Consider the following 22,700-nt stretch of genomic DNA (forward strand, 5'->3'; position numbering starts at 1 on the left):
AGAGTAGCTGCTCGATCAACATTTGTGGAATAGATTTTGAATAAATGAATGTGTGATCAACTTTAGGAGCTGATTACTCAATATCTATTTATTTGCCTTCTTCTCTGCTAATTGAATTGTCTTAGTTCCAGAAGGCAACGTACCCAGTCTCAGGTACAGATGGAGTATGATGGGTGTAAACTAATCACTACAACACAGTTCTGTTTTCCCAGCTTCCCTGGCAGCTGGGATAGACATATGACCTGGTTCTGGCCAGCAAGACCTAAGTAGCAGTCAGCTGGAGGTGTCCTACAAAAGTTTTTGCATTCTTGGTTAAAGGAGACAAATGACCTTGCAGTGCCCACTTCTTCCCCCTCCCACTTCCTATTACCCTCAGGGAGGACATACTATAACAGATGGCTAGTTGTCATCCAAAACCATCCCTTTCACTGTGCATTAAAGAGCTGTCCCTGATGAGTGTCTTCCTTTACCTCCAGTATCTACATCCCTGATTCTCATCAATTTGGGATATGAAAGGAAGTGATGTGTGTCACTAAAGAAGATTCTGGGTCAAGATTCTAAGGAAGTAGATGTGCCTTCTCCAGGCTATCTACCTCTCCTTCACTGGGTGGGTGTGGTTGACAGAGATAAGGCCCATGGGGGACAGCAGAACTACAAGATGGAAGGAGCCTGGGGCCCCAAAGCACCACAGAGAGGACACCATCCAGTGACCAGAAATGCCTGCATTGGGATGTTGGAGGGTGTCTACAGGTAAGTTTCTATTGTGTTAAGCACTAACATTTGGGGGATTATTTGTTAGAGAGCTAGTGCTATCCTAACAAATGCACTTACTTGCTACATAATTTTAAGCAAATTACCTAAAATTTATGTACCTCGTTTCTTCTTCTGCAAGTTGGAGCTATCTGTAGCACCTACCTCCTAGGATGATTGAGAGAAATACATAAAGCTCTCAGCAAAGGGCCCATTACATAGTGAATGCTCATTACACGTCAACCGATCTTATCACTATTACTATCATTCGTAAGTGGGAGTGGATTTGCATTCTTAAATTCAGAGTGGGTTTATCACTCTTAAATTGGGAGTAGGTTTATCATTCCTAAATTGGGAGGTGACCCCTAAAGTACCCTGCAGCCTTGAGAAGCCAAGATCCTCTAGGGGGCTCAGATGCTGTGTGGAAAAAGCAAAGAGATGTGTGTCTGAGGATGTGTTACGTCTCCCGTAGAGGTAAAAATACCTCTGAGGGGAGGAACAGGGAAAGAATGGGGACTGAGCTTCCTTTCCACTGCGTTCTCCGCCTCACATGCAGGTGACTTCCTGTAATGCCTTCATTTCTTAAGCTGACGAAGTATTGACTGAAGCTGAGATCCGACTTGCTGTGATCAATCTTGCCTCCCTGTTTTTGCATGATTCATGCTATGAGACCAGGATGTTTAGTTTTGTTGTGGTTTGCTTTTGTCAAACATTAGTGGTTCCTTTCTTCACTCAGGGACTGAGATGAGAAACACTCTTTTGGAACTTCTGAACAAATTCTCACCTGATTTTAGAGTGGGGTGACACCTCTTCTCTAAGCAGAGGGACAGAGAGAGCCCCAGTGAGGAGCTGGGAGTGCAGCATCCTAGTCCATATTCCTCCCTTTCATAGCTCCTCTCAGGCCTCAGTTTCCTTATCTGTAAGAGGGGAATAATAATATTTCCTACTTCAGAGGATTATAGTGAGGTGTAAATGAATTAACATATGTAAAGTTACTAGAACTGTGCTCGGCACATAGTAAAGATTAGATGACAGCTCTATTTAATCTTATTGTTGCTTTTATTACTGGGTGTGCTCATTACGGGCAGACACTGAGCAGGAAGACACGAAGCTAAGACTCAGTCCTGTCTCCAAGGACCATTTAGTCAATCAAGACAGATAGAAACATAAGCAGACAAGTACAGGACAGTATGGTAAGAGCTTTAATGGAGATCATCAACCCATCCTGGTTTGGGACCAGGGGTGGGTAGGACTCCATATAAAAAAGGGAGTTGAACTAGTTGATTTCAAAGGTAGTGCCCAGATGCCTTGGGTTGGGTTCCTACATGCAGAACCCAGAACAGGGACTTGGTGATTCGTTTTCCTCAGGAGAAAGAGAGTCAAGAAGTAGGCTAGAGTGAAGCAAGGAGCTAAGCCAGAACTTGGTCTTAGCTGCAGTCTAGCCTCCTGGGAACTCGGAGCATGCATCACAACTCAGGGGTGCTTCCACCCTGAAGCATGGTGCCCAGGCTTTGGGCCCCTCCTGTCAGTACATTACTGGCTGCAAGTTGCTCTCAGGAATTGGGCAAGGGGTCTTAGGGCAAGGACAATTGAGAAAAGGGCACCTGTGAGCCATTAGGAGCCAATCCTGACAGCCACTGAGGGTAAGTATAACCAGCCCTAATAAAGGGATGTGGTGGGACCCCGTAGGATTCTGCTATACTTTAGTCTGCCCTCTCAGGCTGCACAGGCTAAGGGGCCTGCCTCAATCTTTATCAGTCAAGTGAGGAAAGGGTCTCAGCACTGCCTCCCTTGGAAAGCAAATACAAGGCTGAAATGAACCAGTGCAGAGCCACCAACACTGCCAAGGCCAGGCCAGAGGACAGGGGTCTGGGAAGACAGCTGAACACCTGACCCACTGACCTGCCACTTGCAGGCTTGTAAAGAGGGAAAGATGGGCCAAACCCTGTCCCCAGGAGGAAAGGGCATGCAGAGACAGACTTCCAGGGAGAGAGCTGGCCTGGCCTGTGCCCTGATCATGTCTGCCCCTTGGCAGTAGAGTCAGCTGGCCTACTTCAGAATTCCTTAAAAGAATGAATGAATTCAACAGTTTCTCTGAGCTTCAGTTTCCTCATCTGAAAAATGAGGATAATAGTATTTATTTCATAATGTCCTTTTGAGGATTAAATGGAGAAGGCTTAACACGGTGTCTGGTAGATAAGAGACCCTCAGGAAACATGTTGAAGGACTGAGAAGATGAGGGTGAGGAATAGATAAACTCTATGAGCCCCAGTTTCTTCCCCTGTGAAATGGGCCTATCACCACTTACCCAGAGGAATGATGAGCGAAGAAATGAGACCATCAATGAAAATTGTTCGGCATAAACCTGGGGCCCCACAATGTTCAGCAAGGGCTGTGGAACGAAGGTGCCTTGAGATGAAAATAATCCCCAGGAAGATGATCTGTGGCAGAATCCCACACTGCAGGCATTGCTTCTTGGATCAGGGGAAGCTGTGTACATATGACCATCTAGATCCTGGGTCTCTGGGCTCCTGGCCCAGTGTTGTTTCAAGCTTTCTTCATGGTGGTTATTTTCCCAGGTTTTGGACCTTCTTCAGCCATGCCTGTACCCACTTGGCTCAGGTAAAGCGACTCATCTTCCTCAGGCAAGGGCCTCTTCTTCCTTGCAAGATGGAGCTTTTTCACTCACCATATAACCACCTATAACCACCTATACTACTCCACTTTACAGATGAGGCAAATGAGGCACAGACCCGTAAAGAGACTCCACCAAGGTCACAGAGTTGGTAAGTAGCAGCTGGCTCCTGGATTTGAACTCAGATCTATTTGATTCAAAAGCCACCATACTCAACTCTTAATTACCATGTTGCTGAGCTTTACCCACATTGAATAGGCTCCTGGATTTGAACTCAGATCTATTTGATTCAAAAGCCACCATACTCAACTCTTAATTACCATGTTGCTGAGCTTTACCCACATTGAATACTGGCCGATTCTGGGCACATGATCTTCACATACTTGCAGCATAAATTTGAGGTGAGATTCTGGAATTAGTTGCATATGCTCAGCTGTAATTAACAGATAATCCTTCTATAGTGGCTTAAACAGAAAGGAGTTTATTTTCATCATACAACAAAAGGTTTATGAATAGGAAGCCTGGATCTGTAAGTAACTCAACAACGTCAGGAACTTGAACCATATCCATCTTTCTGCTCCACCATCCTTAACACCATGGTCCTCAATCTCAAGGTGGTAACTTCATAATCACAATATGGTTGCTGTACTTCCAGACTTTCATCCACTTTCCAAGCAGGAGGAAAATAGAAAGGAGAAAGAGGTAAACTGGATCCCCAAGCCCACGACATGTGCCATCATGCCAACCCAACACTGGAAAGACACTGAGTCAGACAAGGACTGGAATGAGAGGCCAGTTTCCTTTTTCGTTGGACAAAATGGCTTAAAGGAGCGAGAACAGTGAAAAAGAGGTAGCGCATCTATCAGGTCAGCAAAAATTTTGCCAGAACCCCTCAGCTGTGTCTCATTGGCCAGTACTGTGTGCTCAATCCCAGCTTCAGAGAGGTAGGGGAAAGCTTTTTTCTTTTTTTAGCAAAGCACACTGCTCCCCTGAAAACAAATTGGGGTTCAGCTAGTCAGCAACACAGAAGAACAGACTGGGGGGAACTAGCAATTCTGCTTCAAAGGTGCAGTGGTAAAATTATTAACCACCTCCCCACAGCAACCCCTCACAACTGATGCTCCACATGTCAGCTACAGCAAATGATTAACTAAATCCAACCAAGAGCCATGTATGGAAGTTAGCATGTCACAGTCACACATTTGAGGAGCAGCTCACTGTTTTCTCTGCCATAAGCTATTTATAGGAACTGATTTCTAATAAACACAGATTGGCAGCTGGGGGTGGGGGAAGGTCAACAGTGCACACGCATGGCTTTATTGATGCTGTGTCAATCAACAGCTCTTATTTTGTTGTTTAATTTTTTTTAAGTGCATGTAAGCACTTTCCCTGCTAATAGCAGATTTATTGAACAGCCCCGCAATGAAGTTCATCTCCCCCGTAGACTGTGGCAGGTGATTATCAACTTTGTGGCTTCAGGTCGGAGGGTAAATTAACTCCATATCCATGGCCCCTTCCAGGGGAATTGCAAGTGTCTGAACAAATTCAATACCATCCAATAAAATGTCCCATGTCTCCCACTCTGGGTACCTCACACAGAGCCTCAGCTTTGCTGCCGAAGCAAAGGATGTAATTGGACAAATGGAACATCCAAGCACGTGGTCATGCTGGCCATTTTGTTAGGACCAAAGCAAAATTCCCCGTCTGAGGAGTCTGGCCTGTCCCTGAGAGCAGACTTGTTCTTGAGCACTCATAGTCCATACTCTGATCAAACAGGTCTCCTAGTTTAAAACCATGTGCAGGGCCCACCACCCCAGAACCTGCCCTTTAGGCAAGGCCCAGCCTGCCTCTTCCATCTTACTTCCCCCTGTCTGCATCTCTTATACCCACTCCAGCCTTACCATGTCCCTGGCTAATCCCCGAGCACACACGGGCATCTCTCCTTTCACACCACACTTGGCTTCCGCCACCTGGAATGTTCTCCTCTCCTCTTCTCTGACTTGCTGTCTCCCCACATGACATTGCCACCTGTCCAAATTCCTCCCATTCTTTAGGGCACATCACCAAATCTTCATCACTTAAGAAGCTACCTTTGTTCCTTCCCAATGGAGGTGGCCCAGTCCTCTTATGAAAGCCCATAGCTGAGATTTGGTATTTCTGGAAGCTCAGATAATATCAACAATTACAATGATAATGGTGAAGAAAGGCAAAAACAGCTCCTGTTTATCAAGATCTTACTGTGTGCAGGCAAGGAGCTTTTCCTACATCACCTCATTTTATCATTCTGATAGACCTTTGAGGTAAGTACTACCATTATTTCCATTTTTTAGACAAGGAAATAGGGACACAGTGAGGTTAAATGGCTTGCCCAAGAAAGCATAGCTGGTAAACGGTAGGGCCTTGTGATCTAAGCAATATGTTTCAATGCCCAGACACTTGGCTCCATGTTCTTGTGTACTTGCCCTATTCCCCCCACCCATCCCATCTCAGTGTAATGCACACTTCAGAAGGCAAGAACCCTTGGATACTTCCGTTTACAGCGTCTGAGAAAAGGGAACAAGACAGCAAAGGGCCAGAAGTTCTCTTGACTCAAAAGTGGCTACAGCCAGTCCTAACCCCAGGCCCTGGTGTGCAAAGACTTGGGGGTAGGGGTTGGGGGAGCCCTTGGCTGGTACCTCTGGAAAAATGAATCCCAGAGTGGTTGGGGGACATGGATCCCAAAGTTAAAAGCCCCAAGCCATAGATTCTTTGGAAGAGAGGCTGTCAACATGCTCTCTAATCTGAAAACAACAGCCTCAATGCAGGGTTTGCAAGACAGATTCTCAGAATAAAGCATGCCTATTGTGAAGATTAACTCCTCTCTGGGAGGGCCTGGCAGAGAGCTCACCCTTCTCGTTTGGACATGTTACCAGCCCTTTGGTTCCAGGAAATGTTGTGGTCACAAGGGCAGACTGAGACCCCTTGTATGGAATCAGCTGTTCTTCCTTTGCTCAGCAAAGGGATGCCAGCAAAGGTGGAAAGACTTTAAAAGGCATCATTTGTAATGACACAGATCTGGAGACTTGACTTAGCAAAGGTCTGTTAATCCCTCCCCTCCAATTAACCCCCCCATAACTCGCCATCAAAACCAGTTGGCTGGTTAATCTTGGCATGAAAAAGAGAGCAGAGGACATGAGGAATATAAATATTCCAGAAAGAAAAGGCCAGCCTGGCCGGATGGCAGGGAGGAAAGTGAGGACCCCAATGCTAGTGCTGTCTGCCATCCGGAAGGTCAGCCCTACCCCGGGGATTTGGAAGGACAAAGCTGTGCCAAGTGGGTGACTTTCCTCTTTGGTACAATGAGCAACTTGCCTGAGATCTACACCTCCCCAGGTCCATCATGCAGACCCAACACTGTGAAGGCAGTGGGTCAGACAAGGTCTGAAATGACAACTGATTTCCTGTTTTGTAATGGTTGCATGGAACAGCTTAAAGCAGAGCAGCAAAGTCAAACATCTTACAGAGGCTTAGCAGAAGCCCCCGGTGTCCCTCCGCTGGGGCAGGCCTTGCCCTCTGAGGGCACTCTGGCCTTCCCGCTGCCACCTGCCCCTCGCTGCCATGGGGCTTTCTGTGGCCACCACTCTCTGCTGGAGCAGCTTCCACCTGTGACTGACAGGAGCTGGTGTACAAATACCCAAGTTCCCTCTTCTCTCAGGAGGGAAAGTGAGCCACAGTCTACGCTCACCCAGTGACCCTGGCAGGATTACACCCTAGTTTCCCACAGCAGTAACCTCACTGGCTTTCTTCCCCACCCTGTCCCACGTCATCACCCTCCGCACCTCCCACATCACTACTTGCTCTCCAATCCTGGTGTCGGCATCTGCCTTGGGGAGGTGCCCAACTGAGACAAGGGGACAGCTGGTGACAGAGAGGAAGCAGCACGGGAGGTGACCTGAGCCCCGTTGGGGTGCAGAGCCAAATTCCCTAGAGAAACTGGAAATCTGGATGCCTTACATGAAATCTTTTGTTTCATTTGGAAAGGGAGGGATCACAAAATAAAAATAGCAACACCCTCCTGGTGCAACTGAAGGCACTGAAGTTGGCCTGTGGGAGCAAAGTGAGGCTGGAGGAATGAATTGAAACGTTTCAGGATGGCAGCTGGGAAGTGATCACAGGGCCAGCTGATTTTTCATGGTAGGGCACTGAGCCCCCACAGGCATTGACGAATGGCCTAGGAAGTCCAAAGTGACAGGCAGAACTCCCTGTACGCTTTTGCATGGCACCCCTTGTAGAGCACTGTCACCTTGTCCACCTGCGCATTTGGAGACTCCACACCTCTGGTGTCTCTGTCCTGGGGCCTTCCAGTCCTCAGTTAAGTTGGGTTCAAGTCCCCAAATGGGACAGAAGAAAGAATTAGGGATCTCAAGGAATTGGAGGTGAGTGGGTCCTCTTTGAAAGTATGGAAGACAATCTTTAAAGTCCTGAAATGTTGAACCCACAAAGGTGGGGCTGTTCAGCCAGAGCCCTGGAGTTTTTGCATCATACATCTCAGTTCTTAAAGCACAAAATCAGAATTGGAAATGACAACCTCCAATCGATGCCCTGGTCACAAATAGGTCACTTGGCCCCTCCTTACACATTGTCTTAATCAATCCATTCCATGCTGGATGTCTCTAACTTGGAGAATATAGTCCTTTCTATGCTGAAACCCAGCTCCCTGTAACTCATCCCCACTGGCTGAATTCTCCTTTGTAGAGCTACACGCTTAAAACAACAAAACTTACAGGGAAGGGAAGGAAGTCAGGTGTGTGGATCTCCAGAGTGGAGATTGTGTGAGAGGTAAAAACGGTTTGCAAGCAGACAATTTAAGTCATGCTATTTAAAGATGAAAAATGAAAAACAAATCCTATTTTCCATGGTGCAAATTAGAGCTTAATGAAACCTTGGCTGATGGGATACCCAGAGGGCAGCTCCATATCTGCCCTCTCAATGGACAAGTACCAGAATCCCCAGGATGTTCAAGATGTTTCTATGTATCAGAAGGGGATGTGGGAGCCCCTAGTTTGACCAATGTTTCAGGTTCCTCTCTGATATCTGAAGGCAGCTGGCATGCCTGCCCCTCGGCCCCTCCTCTTCAGGGTGATCACCTCCAATTCCAGCAATCACTCCTCCTGGCTCAGGTCATGACTCCCTCCCTGTTCTGGTCACAGTCCTTTAAGCCTCTTCTCAACTCACTCATGTGTCCTTTTCAGACTGGGCATGTGCACCTGGGAAGGTAATTGGAGATAAGGTAGGGATTAGGTGAAACTCTGGGGAAAATACCATTTTAAAATACAGCTATTTTTCATGTTAAGGCAAACAAGGACTTCATTGTTAAATAAATTACACCAGCATAAATTTATTAAAATAGTTCAAGAAATTTCAAAAATGTTTCTTGGACTCTTTTCCTAGCTTTGTCCTTACATAACCTTTCCTCTGAGTGCAAGAGAGAGCTCTGCCTTTTCTTATAAAGACACTAGTCCTAAAGGATCAGGTGCTCTCCTTTTGACCTCATTTAACCTTAACTACCTCCAAATACAGCCACACTGGGGGTTAAGGCTTCCACATAGGAATCTGGAGGGAACACAATTTGGTTTAGTTCATAGCAGCCCTTTTGGTACTGATTGCTTCAGGGAATGTCCCGAAATCATGAGGATTATGAATTCATATTCCTGTGCTGTTATTGGTATTTCTGTTGGCAAGTCTGAGAAGCCTTGACCTCTCGATGTATCGCCTAACAGGGTGATGCCCAGCAGAGGGGCCAAGTGGAGGGGGTGATTGCCTCCCCATACAGGAGTGCACGTGAGGTGCAAATGCCCCACTCTCTCCCTTTCATTATTGGCCAAGACTGAGCTAGGCTGGACTCAGCCTTGGAGAATGCAGAGGGGACAGTTTAGAGCTTGGGAACTTGAAAGCAAAACTAGTGGAAATTGTCCAAAGTCTGGAGTTTGTGGCCTATAATCCCCCAAGTTCTGGATAGAGGCAGGTCAGTTCATTTTTGTTTGGGCTGAAAAATATTACATTTCTTTCAAAATCTTCTATAATCCAAAGAGCATGTGGTGACTTCTACGGTGACAATATGTTCATTTACTCATTAATTCAACAAATATTTATTGAGTCTCTACCATATGCTGGGAACAGTGTTTGGCAAATAGTGGTCCCAAAGGATCTACTTTAATGACTAACTAAAATCCAATGTATTATTGGCAAACCTACCATTGGTGTGTGTGTGTGTGTGTGTGTGTGTGTGTGTGTTTGGGGTGGGGTGGGGCAGTTGGTTCCCTTAAGCAGGTCAAAGGGATGCCTATCTTATTTGTATCTTTCCTCTGTTGAACAAAAGCATTTCCTCATAGTTTGAGATCATTCATAATTTCTCACCTTGAGTACAAATTAATGAAGTATAATGACTGATGACCTTCAGACAGGCCAAGTTGATTTGACTTTAATGGTGGTAGGAAAAATTCAGTTCTGTCCCATTCTACCATCTTCTTCCCCCTTTCTTTCACTCCTCTCAGATAAGGCATTCAGGGCTTCTGTACAGAGCTCAACAGTGAAGATCCAGCACTCATCAGCTCAATTAACTTTCCCTTTCTTCCAGAAATGATTCACCCAGCTCAACTGTTCTCAACTCTGACTATATCTTATAATCATCTTTTAAAAAATAATCATGCCCAGGTCCCAAGCCCAGAGACTATGATTCAGTTGGCCTGGAATGTGATACAGGCATCAGAACTTTTTTTCAAAAGATGTCCCTGGTAATTTCAAGGTGCAGCCAGTGTTGGGAAGCACTGATTATCATTTCCTCAAGACAGCTGCCAAATTTTTCTAAGGACCACAGATGGGTCATAGGCCTTAGCATGGTGCTGATGTTAAGTTGGTATTACCAAGGATGAATCTGGTACCCAGAACTGTGCTAGATGCTACAAGGAGAAGTCACTGAAGCTCTAAGTCTCAGTCATATCATCTGTACAATGGGTTCTCTCCTTCTCCACGAGTCATCCTGTGTTGACCTACATAGAGTGGGGTGTCTCTAATGGTGGGACATAAGGCAGGTGGGAAGGACCTGTCTTTGGTCAGTGCAGTGCAGCTATCAGGGAGTCATCGAATTGCACAGTACCTTTACCCACTTCTCTTTTTATTGGCACCCCCAAAATGCAAGAGAGAATTAAGAGACATTGCATAGATGTTTTCTAAATGGAAGTGAGTAGTAAAAAAGTATTGTTGTCTAGTCCACTTGCAGGCACTGGGGCCATCTTAGGCCATTACATGAAGTCCATCATTTTCTCATATTGTTGGTGTCTTGGTGGCAAAGAGCAGAAACACAAACTTACACAAGCCTTAAAAAAGAGGACTATTTTTGGATGCATTTCTCAAAACCCAAACAGAGGCCATGAAACTAGACCTTATGGGGGACAGGAACCAGAGTCCCAAAACCAGATTCTCTCTCAAGACTCATTGCCTCGAATCACCTTTTTTCTCTGGATTTCTTCATCTCTCTGTAAATTGGCTTCTCTGTGAAAGGCAGGCAGCCAGCATTTTCTGAATGTGTATACTTTACACAGTTCAAGCAATGAGTAGACACTAACATCTCTTAGTTCCATATGCTGTGGAGAGAGAATCTGGTTGGCTCAGCTTTAGTCAGGTGATCACTCCTGGTCCAATCTGCTATGTCCACGGCTGGGATCTTGTGATTTAAATATGGTTGTAGAGTAGGGAGAAGCTGTTCTCAGAAAAGATATGAGCTGGAGAGACACCCGAGCCCAGCTGGTGTCTTCTATAGTCATACACACAGGGTGGTTTCAGTGACAGTCTTACAGATGACCTGAATCAGGCTGAAGTTGACTGGTCTTATGCCTAAAACCAGAAGTCACCATCCAGCTCACCTCAGGATGGGAAGGCAGGAGGTAAGGGCCTGTTCCTGTGCCCTGTCTTCCCTCCTACACTTCATGCCGCTCTTGGGAGTGCTTGGCACAAACTCTCTTCAACCTAATTACCAGCCGGAATTAATCAAAGGTATTCCCAACTGCATGAACGATGCTAGCCAGGAATGTCTCCAAGTTGAAATTCTTAAAATACTTTTGTTTATGAGGAACTTTTACATGTTAACTTTTTCCAAAAGCCGGTGAGGGGAGCAGTCCCCCACAGACATCTGAGAGCACTTTGGCTGTCTTAATTCGCTCATGATGTTTCATTAATATCAATTTTCTCCCTGCATCCCAGTGTGGCAGGTTCTTCCTACAAGTGTTCTATTCTCCCAACCTCCTGTTTTTTGTTTTGTTTTGTTTTTTCTTTTTAAAGTTTTCCCTGAAATTCTTCTAAGTATTCTCCATGATGCACACATCCTTTGGTTCTAACAGCTCCATTTCGAAACTGGGGGACATCACAGAGTTTATGGAATTTTTTTCCATTTGGAAGTTACAAGAGGGACATTGGAAGGAAAATAATCTGTAGAAACAGACTTATTACTGTTTCTTGACCCTGCCCTTGGAGTGGGTGGTACAGAAACTCCCGTTTCTTCTCCCCCACCCTTCCAAACTCTAGGAATGTAAAGTGAGTACCATTTTACTTGCTCTTAACAAAAGACAGTGCGCTGGTAAGACGTCCTAATCCATTAACAACACCATCATGGTCAAAAGAAAACTGGAGGTCATTCCATCTGCCTGGTTTTCTACTCTCTGTTGCCGCCTGTGACACTCACTGGCTTATTTTATTTCAGATCCATTCACTGTCCTTCCCCTGCTCTCTATTCCCAAGCTGTCTTGCCAACTGGTTTCTGGAATGCACTGGCAGAATACTAGGGGGTGAGAGGAGGAGGAAAGTTGGAGTATTTATCTTTCTCTCTCTGTTTTCTCTATCTGTGGTAGTGCATACATCTCTTCCATGGCTCTAGCTCCTGCTTAGAAGCCCTAGCCATGGGGCAAGCTCCCTTCTGAACAACCCTGAATCTTGATTTTGGTTGCAGCACATGATCTTGTCCCTCCAGCACTAGGAGTATTAGCAGCTTCCTGTGATAGCCAATCTCTGGGTTGTAACATTGCCCCTTGTTTGGTTTTCCAGATCTATGTGACCAATCCCCTCTTTTAAATTCTGTATGTCTGAACCACCCAGAGCACTTTTTGTTTCCCTAGTGGACCCTCTCTGATATCTACCCACTCAAAATCAAAGTTCTCTGCCTACCTATGGGACAGTGTTTCTCAAACTACCTGCTGTAGAGGCCTCTTTTGAAATATTTTCAGTGCGTTGTGGGTTAGCACATGGTCCTACTGCACATGACTGGTAAGCAGCTTGAGTCACGTGCAATTTACAATGTAAGCTCAATAATAGCTGAACTGGTCTGCACCCTTTTCAATGAGACAAGTCTACTGAGTATGCATTTGGATGTCACAGCAATGTGAAATTGCTACAAAAGTTTCTAAACATTTACCCTCAACCTCTATAGTTGCCTTATTACAGATCTTTTACAAAGAGTTGCAAGCTAGTGTGGGAGCATGGAATACCCTTTGAGTAGCACTGTTCTGGAATCCTTTTCATTCATGTGTAGGACCATCCCATAGTCTGGGGAGTCAGGATGCATCACAGATCATTTATTCTTTGAGTTTTGTACAATTCTCAGTCAGAAGCTGTATTTCTCACACATTGTACCCCACAACATTACAATGCAAAACACCCATGTACTAAGGAGAGCAACAATGACTGTCACTTACCAGGGGCTGACTTCTTTTTCAGGCAGTTCATTTAATCCTCACAATGGCCCCATGATGAGGTGCTATTATTATCCCTATTTTGCAGAATGGAGAAGTAAATCTCAGAGAGGTTTCACAGCTTGGCCAAGATCACACAGCTCGAAAGTGACAGCTCTGGGATTCTTACCCAAGTATGTCTGACTCAGTGCCCCTGGTGTTAGCTATGATACTGAATTGCCATATTCATCTTGTGTCCTTGGCACTGAACACAGCGACTGACATATCATGGGAGGCATATGAGTGACCAAGAAAAGTGATTCCTGGTCTATTCCTTCTTTCACCTGGGGTAGTGTTCCCCACAAAACACCCTGTCATTGAAACCTACCCTTTCTCAGCCAAATCCTCCCATCAATGCCCTCCTTAGAGAAACCTTCCTAATTCTTCCAAGCCACCCTTCTCTGCTTCCTGCAGCTCTGACAACCTGTACCACAGTCTCTGAATTCACGATGAATACCAGACAATCCTATTGTCCCCAGACTGTACTTCAGAGGCACTTCTTGTCTCCCCGTGAGTTTACACATTCTTTAAGAACAGAGGCTTTTATAATAACAGGGGCTCCTGGCACACAGCTAATATTTATTAAGCACTTCTTGGCGCCAGGCATTGCTTCAATTAATCATTGTTTAATATTCACAACGATATGAATGAGGTACTTTTATTATACCCTTTTGATATATGAGGAAACTAAGATGGAAAGAGCTTAAGAACATTTCTCCAAGTTCAACAAGTAGGGGCTGGGATTTAAACCCTTGAATTGTTGGCCTCCAAAGCAAAGCCCGGACTCTTAGCCACTGTGCAATTCTTGAATTTTCAAGATACTTGCACATCTGTGACCTGAGAACGTCATCCCTGTGGTACAGGGAAGGAAGGAGGTACAATCTTTGAGAAAGCTTTAGAGCTGGGAGAACGGTTGAAGAATTTTTAACTTTCCCATTGCGCAGTGCGGCTCAGAGTGAAGTACCTTGTCACGGTCAGCCAGTGAGCCCATACGAGCACATATAAGAAACATCAAAAGGTCCTGGGTCCCAGCATGGGGATCACCCGTCTGCCCCAGGGTCAAGAGAAGGTGTGTGGATGTTCATTGGAGTCCTGAGCTCACAGAGCAGCATGCAGTGATTTCTGGGACTCATGACAGCCAAGGATTATTTCCAGAGAAGAGATCATAAAGGCCACAGATGCTGGGAACTGTCTCTGAAGAAGGAAGTTTCTCAAGTAAGGAAAGGCAGCTAAGTGCAGAGTTGTGAGCACTTGTCTGGGAGTTCGAAGACTGGAGCTTAAAACCCAGTTCTGCTGCAGGAACTGTGACAAGTGACTTAACCTCCCTGAACCTCTTCTAGGTGTTGTGGTGGCCAGTGTGCACTAAAGTTTTATCACAACGCTGAGGACTTTAGACTGTGCACCATCTACTTTAACCCTGAAAACAGCTTTATGAGGCAGGTCCCAGGGTCAGCCCCTTTACAGTTATGCCGGAAAGCTTTGTAATTTGCCCAACACTGTATCCCAGAGAGTGGCAGAGCCAGGTGTTACTCCTAGATTTGAGTCCATATTCAGAGCCCGAGCACTCAACTAAAGCAAAATTTATAACATGTGGAAGTGCTCAGTATTGGGCCTGGCATAGGGTTATTATGAAGTCTCTTCCCCTCTTTAGGCCACAGTCTTTCCATCTATAAAGTGGGTTCTCCAAGCTCATGCTGAAGGGACCAGGCACTTATGGGGGATCATGAACGCTGTACACCAATAACTCCAGGTCACTCCCTTTGGGGCACATGTAGGATTGGTTTTCCTAGCTCCCTTTGATTAAATGGGGCCATGTGACTAGTTCTGGCCGGTTGAGCTGTGAGTGGAAGTGACATGTGCCACTTCTGTGCTGGAACAATTCATTACAGGTGGGAAGCCCTTGGAGCTCCTTGCCCATCTACCATATTTAAGGGGGCAGCCACTCCAACAGTCTGTCCTGGCATGAGGAGATGTGGAGCAGGCCAGCCTACAATGGACTGAGAGCACAAATGAGAAATAAGCCTTTTAGCTTTTTAAGCCCACGGGATTTAGGGGTTGGGTGTTGTCACAGAATAACCCCAAATATCCTGACTGCTACTCTAGGTAATATAAATAAACCAAATGGTTCGAGCATTAGGAAACCATTCAAACTCACTTTTTTTTTTTAGCTTTTGCTTTCCCTCTTTAGATGGAAACAAGAAAATATGTCACATGTCACTGTTGTCTTAACTTCCGCAAGACAAGCAGCAACGCAAGCATGGCAGTGGATCCTGACGCTCTCCGGTTCTGAGGAGACACAGGACCCAGGAGGAGGGAGATGGTGATGAACCGGAAGGGGCAGCTCTACTTAGCTTCACCCCTGACTGTGTGGAAAGGAAATGTGAACCTGGTTTGCCAGAGCTTCTAGCTTTTCAAGGGCAACAAAGGCGTCCCTGTGAAACCTCTCAATCTGGGTAAATTGATAAGTAAATGAGGATGAAAATAACTGTGCGAGCCAAACAAAATGCATCTGTTGGCTGTTTCAGGCCTGTGGGCCACCCATTTGGATCACCCAGATTGGCAGGGCCACCATGCACAGCTACATCGCACTTTCATGTTGCTCTGGCTAGATGTGAGTTCCCTGTGGGCTGGACACTGATCATCTCTGTCTCTCCAACACACTTAGTAAGGACTGAATAAGCATGTGATGGATGGATGGATGAATGAATGAATGAATGAATGAATGGCATTCAGTCTTGAATGGGGCCTCAGGAAGCTGATGATCTCACAGGGCAGGAACATCAGAGACAAACTGCCAGCCCAGCTTGAGGGAAAATAAACACTGAATTGTGAGACCAGAGGTATTAGGAGCAAGGCCCCCCTCCAGCACCTCCCCTGCCAGTGGCCCTGCTCCCACCAGCATTCCACGGTCCAGCAGACTTGGTGTGAGTTGGATGTGACCCAGGGGGAACATCTTCACCAAACTATGGCACAAGATGCCAGTAGGTCAGGGTGGCCTTGCCTCTGCCAGTGAGGTCCAGCTGGCCTGGCCAGCTCCTGGGGCCCTCAGCAACTCTAGGAGGGATGTGCTCCTATCCTTTTTCCACAGGTAGGGAGACTGAGCGAGGCGGGCTGCTGTCCGGCACAGGCTCTGGGCCGGTTTGCTGGGGTCAGCCCTACAGCTTCTGTTCATCTTTCCTGTGGCTGCTCACAGAGCCCGCAGCATCCAGGCGCATTCCACATCAGCCTGGGTAGGCCTCCTCCTGCTTGCCACCCAGCCTGGCCCCCTCACCTACTGATTTCTTGTCTGCTGCTTCGGGGACTTTGTAGGCAGTCTCCCCCATCCAGAATATTCTCTCTGCTCGGCTCCCTTCCACCCCGACTTATCCACACGCTTGCCTTCATTGATCCTAGGATAGAGAACCCCAAAGAGTTGTCCTGGACCCCTGTTCTGGGAGACACTGATGGAGGTCCAATATTATGGTGGAGAGTTTAAGCTATGAAGTGGGACAGTCCAGGTCCACATACTAACTATCCTTTACTAGGTGTGTGTATTCGTTTCCAATTGCCACTGTAACAAGTTACAGAAAACTTAGTGGCTTAGAACAACATGAAGTTATTTTCTTACACAGGATGAATGAGAAAGAAAGGTTTGAGATGTGAGTATTTCCATTTTCCCCAGAGCATCAAGTAGAGCTTGAAATGTCCGAGCAATAACTCGAACTCACCAACCCCTTAGCCAACAGTGAAGTCCAATACGGGGACGGGAGGGACCTAAGTGGTTTGGGATTTCAGAGACGACTGAGTCAGCATGGGCTTAGAGTGGCCAAGATTCCCATAGAACCAATAAAAGGGTAGGTAGAATTTTTTTCATTTAGTTGTTGACTTTTTCCCATTATAAAAATAATGCTGACTTACCTTAGGGTATTCTAAAATAGCAAAGAACAAATGCATCCAGAAAACAAATATCTATAATCCACCTTCTGGGCAAGTTGGGCAATCTCTGACCATCCCTTCAGTCTTGTTCCTGGTCATATTATTGGTTTTATACAGAAGAGTAAAGCATGTTGACTGCAAGCACAGTTTCTGGGTTCAACTACCTATAGTCAAATCCCAGCCTTAAACGCACAGCCATGTGACATTGTTTGAGGCACTTGACCTCTTGTTTCCTGCTCAGCGTCCTCAACTTTTAATGAGAGATAATACTACTACCTGCTTCATAGGGTAGATTTGAAGAATAACTCTGAAAGGACTTAGAACAGTACCTGGCACACAGTAAACACAATATAATGGTTTTGCTTAACATTATATTTAATGTCTTCTCTGACATGATTAAAAGCCCTTCACAGATATGTTTTTCTGAGCTTCCACAATGTCACATTAAGGGATATACCAGCAGTCACTTGAGAAGAGTTCAGAAAGCCAGGGAGGCAAAGGGCAGGGCCTCCTGTTGGTGGCACTGGACTGGCTGCTCCCAGGGCCCTTCTGCCAGAGTCCGATTCCCCTCCTGTGGCTCATGCCACGCCCACCTTCCCCTCGGCAGTGGGTGTTCTCATCGCTCCGCCCTCAGCCCAAGGCCTTGTCCCCAGTTCTGTGAGCTCATCCTCTTCCCGCAGCCTGCCTGGCTGCTGACAGCTAGAAGATTCCAGACCATTCTGAAGAGGGTCCTCATCTTGGTTTCTTTGATGTTTCTCTTTGATTTAATTCACATTATGCATTTCTGAGGAGAAATACAATATAGATGAAATATCAAACCCACTGGGAATTAATGTTGGCTGTAAGTTATATATTTTTCTTCACTTATATGAAACACCTCCCTGATCATATGGCAAATATTTAGTTGCATATATCTTATCTTTCTGTTATTCAAAATCCAGTGTCGCCCTGCTTTAATTACCATGGCTTTATAATATGCCCCCAAACATGGCAATGGGCAAAGTTGCCCTGATTATGCTCCTTTTTCTCAAAAACTTCCTGGTTCTTCTCACCCATTAAATCCTCCAGTGCTTCTTAGAATCATGTCATCAAGTTCCTTAAAAAGCACATTTGTGATTTTGCTCTCTAAAACTTCTAAATCACCATGGACAGGCTTGACAACTTTATAGTCTAAAATCTTCCCATATAGGAGCATTATATGTGTATCATTCAAGTCTTCTGTGTCAGAAAAGTTTTATACTCTTTTTTATGAACTCCTGACCATTTATTGTTGGGCTATTTACTATTTTTGAGTCTCTTATGAATGGTTTCTTATATCTCTTTTCCATTGCTTTTTCTGGCTTATTACAGTTAACTGGCAGGATAGTAAAGCAGTTAAATACAGAGTCCCTGGAGAGAGGACTATGTGGGTTCAAATCCTGGGTCACTCACTCATTTAGCTTCCCGTATAAGGCAAATCATATAACCACTAGGTGCCTCAGTTTCATCTGTGAAATGGGGAGATGGATGGCATCTGCCTCACAGGCTGTTCTGAGTGGGCCCAGCATGTGTTTAATGTTAGCCATTGCTAATTCCTACCCAGGCTCCTTACTGGCCCCTGGGGCCTTCCTCGGTGGTCTGGCAGTGAGCGATGGGCAAGTGGAAATGGCAGCCTCTGGGCAGAGGGGCTTTGCTTAAGAAACTGAGAGTGGCCCTAATATGGGAACAACCAGCGACTGGCTGGAAAGAAGCTGAAGTCTCTTGCCCCCTCCCTCTCCTTCAGGGCTGCGTAGTCTGGATCACAGGCATTTCTAAGCATCTCTGTTCCACCTCCCTCCTGCCCCCACCACTGCTGTCTGAGTCTGGTGCTGGGCCCACCCCTGGTGGCGACTCTGGCCCTGAACTTCCCTCACTTCTCAACCCGGTATCGTCAGCTGGTGTCTGGCACTCCTCCCTCGTGGTCATTTCCAGGTGCAGGGATTCGCCTGGCCCCATCTTTCTTCGCAAGCTAGCTAGAGCCAGGCTATCCTTGCAATAGAGGCCACCAACCAGGGGAAGCAGGGGGATCTGATTTTAGAAAGTTGGCTGGAAGAGGAGCAGATTCCCGAAAGAAGGGGACATTGGCCACAATGGGCATATCCAGTACATGGTAGGCGGGCATTACTGATGTTGTCCCTGCCCTACAGGGCCCAACAGTCCACACTCAGAGATTAAACTTGCATCCAGGAACCACCTGCAGAGGTAGCTGTGAAGTAGACGTCATTAGTGCTCATTGACAGATGGGAAAAGTGTGGCTCTGAGAGGGTAAGGGACTTGCCCGGGGCCATGGAGCCAGCCTTCGAGAGAGGCTTGCGGACACACATGTGCCTTCAGTCCTGGGACTCCTTCCGCTCCCATGTGTCCCTCCCCTGATGTGACTCAGATGAGCTGCACGAATGCTTCCTTCCAGAAGAGCTCGAGGCAGGGCCAAGGGAGTCAGGCCGAGTGTTAGATGTTGTATCGGTTGGGGAAAGATGGAGGTAGGTGGGAATGGCATTAAGGAAAAAAAAATGCCTCTGCAGGTGGAAGGAATGGTCAACGCAAAGACTTAAGAGTAGGGAGAAAACCAAGGGCATGTACTAACAGCCAGTTACACAACCTAGCACGTATGTTGGGGTCCATTTGGAAAGCTCAAGTAGTGGGGCCAGATTAGGGCAATGGTGGGGAGCAATAGGGCCTTGACTCCCTCAACAAAATATGCATCTTTCTGTTCCACACCTGCCTTCACATCCTCACCGCTCTCCATTATGAGAAACCTCCAAACACTGCTGTCTGCAGCCCGGGCCAGTCTCAGACTAGTGGAGGGGACTCTGACCAGTCTTCATGAAAGCTGATGTTCCTTGGCCCTGGACACAGACCCAGCCCTGGCTAAAATGTCAATCTCTAGGTCAATGAGTTCCACACTGTCCTCTGTGGGGCTTCCAGTTCCTTCAGGACTGGGGTAGGGGGCACTAGAGGGGCAGGTCAGGAGAGCAGAGGACTGCAAGGGCCTCGGGGGGTGCTGCATGCAGGCTCTGCTCCAGTCTTCTTTTGTTGTCTTGTTTTATAGGTGTAGGTGCAAATCCACTAGAAAGGATTTAAATAACAGTGTTCATTTAAAAAAGCCACATCGACTACCCTCTCGCCATCCTCTTTGCTAAACAAACTCCTACTTGCCCTTCAGGTTTTCCAAAAAATCCCTACCCAAAGAAGCCCTCTATTTGTATTCTCAGAAAATAGTTGCAATTGCTTTGGTGGACATCATCACCATTTGTGATGATATGTTCATTTTTAAAGACAAGTTATTTATTATCTGCCCTCTCATCAGACCCGACTGGCTCAGAACTTGGCTCCATCAGTTTCTAAATGAGTATCATTAAAATACTAACACCTCTGTGCCTCTGTTTCCTTATCTGTAAGAAGGGGCTTAAAAAGTGGGGGAGGGGAGCTAATAAAAACCCCTGCCTCACAGGCTTGCTGCAAGGATATAATGAGAGAATCAGTGAAGGAGTGTGGCACAGGGCCGGTGCAATCATAACAGATGGTAAAGATTGTTATCATCATTGTCTCCTCTGCCACCATAATCACCATCATTACCACCTCCATCTTCATCATCTTTAGGGCAGGAGTTATGTCTTTCTTGCTCACTGTTGTACCCTTAGTGCTAAGCACATAATAAGGTTCAGAAAATCCTTATTAAGCATATGAATGAGAGAATGAATGAGTGAATGCTCCTCCGCAAACACCTTCTAAGAAGGCATTTCCTTTGTGCCATTAAATTGATCCTTCTTATTTGTCAAGTGGAAAAAAGAAAGAAAAAAAAAAACATTTCCCCAGGTGAGAACACTCAAATGTAGCCTGTGAAGGAATCCCCACATGTCAGGTATTCTAGGAAATATTTTGCCAGGGTCCTTTACAGGGAACGTTTTGAGGCTGTGAGGAGGTGTAATTTTCCTTGTGAAATGTCTAGGTTTCTTTTCTCAGTCATTTTTCATATGCCCGTCATTTCCCCAGACTGATCGGTGGGCTCTTTTCCCTGGCTGTCTGCTTGGGCTCATTCATCTGGCCTGTCCACCACCCAGCACAGCCCACACCCTTTTATCTCAGTGAGGGACGATTTTACATATGACATCAAGGGGTACCACCATAATATCCTCTTACCCAGTCTTCAGAGAATTTCCCTCAAGTTTCCCAGACAAATGGGAAAAGAAGTTGCAAGGGTTGAGTCAAAGAGGAGTTGGTTCCAGTTGAAAGTGTGTGAGGCCTGAGTGTAAATTCCAGCTCCACCGATTCATGCCCCTCTAGAGCCACAGGGAATGACGGAATAGAAAGCCATTCTCTTCTTCAAGAGTTGTTGAAAGGATCAAAATAACTCTTGCATGTTAGAATGCCTAGCACATAATAAGAATTCTGGACATTTTGAAACTCTAACAAAACTCTATCCTGAAAAGAAAACTCATAAAAAGAATTTAGAAAAAGGGAAGAATGCCCTCCACCCACAGTATACTGGGAGAAGTAGACAGCTCATGGGGAACAATAATGTTGGTAAAGGTGTAGAAGACTGAAGAGTGGCTCCCAACAAGACATGTCTATGCTCTAATCTCTAGAATCTGAGAATGCAACCTTATTTGAAAAAAGGGGCTTTGGAGATATAATTAAAAGGATCTTGAGATGAAGGGGTCCTCCTAGATAATGCAGATGAGCCCTAAATCCAATGACATGTGTCTTTCGGTGAGAAAAGCAGAGGGAGGTCTGAGACAGAAGAAAAGAAGACAGAGCCTAAGTGGGGAAGGCAATGTGATCATGGAGGTCAAGGAAGGGCCACAGTCAGAGGATGAAGCAAAGAACAATTCTCCCCCAGTGCCTCCAGAGGGACTGTGAGCTTGCTGACACCTTAGTTTGAGACTTCTGGCCTCCAGAACAGTGAGAGATAACTTTCTGTTGTTTTAAGTCACCCTATGTGTGGTCATTTGTCGCAACAGCCACAGGAAACTAATGCAGTGGGTGTGGCCAGAGACTCGATTTGTGCCATCAGAAAACAGCCACACCAGTGGCCTAAGCTGACCCTTAATGAAAGCTAGAGGAGGCTCATATTGGCTGCTAAGGCAGAAGAACTTGCAGGGCTGTTACTCCAGGTATGTTCTGGTTTTGACCTCATGCATCCCTTCTCCTGTCTTTTGGGATAGTCTCTGTCCTCTGTCCTATGGAGTCTGCAGATCAAGTCCTCTCATAGTCCCCAACCAAGAAGAGATCATGTAGCACAAAGTTGTTCAATCAGACTCTCTCCCCCAAGACACAGATCTTGAGTGGAAAGCATTTCACGGGCAGTGTCCCACATTTGAATTCAGCGCCCTGAACCCCTAGTACTGCATTTTTCTGAGCCACCTCTCTCAGTGAGCTCTTCCTATAGTTTTCCAATCAATTTCTTCGTTGCCTAAGTCAGTCACTGTTGCTTGCAACCAAACGATGCAACTGTCAAGCAGGAGAAGGAGACAGCTCAGCAAGGAAGAAAGAGGCACAGGAGATGCAGTGAGTGACCCACTCTCTTGATTAGCTTCTCCCTGGTGTGGATGGAAATTTAGGGAGACACAGGTCACCTTCACACATTGTTAGCTGTCAATCTTTCTTTAAATTGACAACCCTCT

The 22,700-nt window shown here is 46.1% G+C and overlaps 1 long non-coding RNA gene across 2 annotated transcripts; it reads right to left on the reverse strand.

Moving 5' to 3' along the window:
• Positions 1–3,886: 3,886 nt before the first annotated feature.
• LOC108385889 (uncharacterized) lies at positions 3,887–13,640 on the reverse strand. 2 transcript variants are annotated; one of them, XR_005056794.2, is made up of 3 exons: positions 13,274–13,640; positions 13,108–13,181; positions 3,887–8,631 (listed from the first exon to the last, which is right to left on the reverse strand). It is a non-coding gene; the product is annotated as an uncharacterized lncRNA (long non-coding RNA). The 2 variants fall into 2 exon arrangements; XR_001850419.2 differs by having other exon boundaries at positions 3,887–4,051; positions 8,512–8,631; positions 13,108–13,640.
• Positions 13,641–22,700: the final 9,060 nt, after the last annotated feature.

Source organism: Manis javanica, chromosome 17 (genome assembly GCF_040802235.1).
Source record: "Manis javanica isolate MJ-LG chromosome 17, MJ_LKY, whole genome shotgun sequence".
Taxonomy (NCBI): Eukaryota; Metazoa; Chordata; class Mammalia; order Pholidota; family Manidae; genus Manis; species Manis javanica.